This window comes from Sceloporus undulatus, chromosome 1 (assembly GCF_019175285.1).
Source record: "Sceloporus undulatus isolate JIND9_A2432 ecotype Alabama chromosome 1, SceUnd_v1.1, whole genome shotgun sequence".
NCBI lineage: Eukaryota > Metazoa > Chordata > Lepidosauria > Squamata > Phrynosomatidae > Sceloporus > Sceloporus undulatus.
In genome coordinates, this window is record NC_056522.1 from 229104570 (window position 1) to 229106470 (window position 1901).

The 1901-nt window shown below is 43.3% G+C and overlaps 1 long non-coding RNA gene across 2 annotated transcripts in view; it reads left to right on the top strand.

The window, feature by feature from the left end:
• Window positions 1–278: 278 nt before the first annotated feature.
• The window catches only part of LOC121919647, a 77720-nt gene continuing 76097 nt past the window's right edge, over window positions 279–1901 (top strand). For both annotated transcript variants that reach the window (XR_006101543.1, XR_006101542.1), the window contains exon 1: window positions 279–319. This is a non-coding gene — a long non-coding RNA (uncharacterized LOC121919647). The remainder of the gene's footprint in view (window positions 320–1901) is intronic.

Sequence of the window (1901 nt, forward strand, 5' to 3'; positions counted from 1 at the left end):
CGTTTAAGTCTTTGAGGAACTTGGAGCAGTCCCTGTCTTACTTACTCTCAGTGCCCTATTAATTATTATTAGTAATATTTATTATTAATTTATTTTTATTTTTTTATTTAGTTTTTATAACTTTTTGTCCTTTGTATACTTATTTCTTCTATTGCACCTTCAGCCGCCAGGGTCGTTGTTTCTTTAGTGTTTCCCTCCTCTCTTCTCTGGGGAACCTTCCTTTAATTTTGCTCAGCCTTTCCTTACTGTCACTTCCTTTTAAGAGTTAAAGAGGCAAGGTCTATGCAAGAAAGTGGAGTGGAAACAACACAAAACTTAGGTACACTTAAATATTTCTATACAGTATCAGTCGTTCCCAGTTATTTTTGCCCCAGAGTTTGTCAGGTACCCTTTTCTCCCTTTATACAGATTTATACAGATTTAAACAGTTACAGATATCCCAATGTCGCTTTTTAGATTTCCCCACACAGCAATTCACTCTCTTTGCTCCCCCTCCCAGATCCTATTCTTTGCTCTATGGACTTTGCTTTGGCGTTTTTTTTCCCCTCCCACGTCCTGTTACCCCGTCCCGTTGGTTTCTTTTGGGCTCTCCTTGGGTTTCTTTGCTTATTATTTTTCATCTCTTATTTTCTTCTATGCCCCCTTCTATATTCCCTTGTCTCCTCTGTTAGGGATCACTCTATAATTCCTCCCCTTCTCCTCCCTCCGTGCTTCTTTACTTTTATTCTCTTTCTCCTCTAGGTTTTCCAACCCAATCTAGCCCTCCCCTGGTCTCTCCGTTTGCCTTCTCCCTATGTTTCTGTGCCTTAAACCTCCGTTTTTCTCTGTCCTCTTCACTCTTCTTTTCCAACTCCTCGGTCCCCTCTCTTCCTTATTCACTGCCCCTTTCAAACCTTGTCTCCTTCACAATCCCTCCCTCCTTTGTCTTTACCACTTTAAGCCCCCACTTCTTTCAGGTCTCTCCAATCCCACTTTCAGGCTTTCTTCCATGTCTTTGCCTTTCTCTCTGTTTACTTTCAGGTCCCTCCGTTCTCTGACCCCTTTCCACGTCTATTCCTCTGCCTGGTTCTTCTCAGCGCTTTCAGGTTTTTTCCGCTCCCTGACCTCCGACTCTCCTCCGCGTTTCTCTGCCTCGAGCACCCTGAATCCTTTGGGTCTGCTTTTTGTTCTTGCTCTTGCCTCCGCGCCCCCATCACGGCTCTTCACCCCCCCCAGACCCCCGTCCCGCTCTCCAATCTCTCCCACACAGTCTTCAGCCCTGGGGTTTCGTCCTTCCAGGTTTCCTCCGCTCTCAGCTTCCATTTTACCTCCACGCTCCCCTTTCCAGATTTCACACTCTTCACTCGTCTTTCCTTCGCTTTTTTCCCCTTGAACACCTTGTTTCTCTCGGGCTTCTGCGTTTAGTTTCCTCTGTCTCTCCACTGTTTCTTCAATTCCTCCACCCAATTAAATGGATTCTTTAGCCCGGGTTTTCAGTTTGTATTTATATATTTGTATATTTTCCCTTATTGAATCAGTCTTTTCAAGTCCTTTTCGTTTTCTGTCTGATATTATTTTGATCTTATTTTTCTCCTCTCAGTCCATTCTTTTACTCATTCTATGGAGATGAATTGTCTGTATGGTATCTTGATGTTATTATCCAATTGTATATGAGGAAATAAAGATGCAACTGTAATAAATGTCTCTCAGGCAATTTTTGAAGTCAAAGAAATGTATCAGTTTAAAGGTTTTCAGGATTGTAGGGATACCGTTCATATTATTTGGCTGCGTCTGTGAGCCTTATGGCGGCATCAGCGTGGGTGCATTTGTCCTCCGGTCTCCTCCACCTCTAAGGGCAATTTAGTTGTCAATCTTGCCCAAGAGAGTGGGAATCAGACTCCTGTAGGACCCATTCGTGTTTC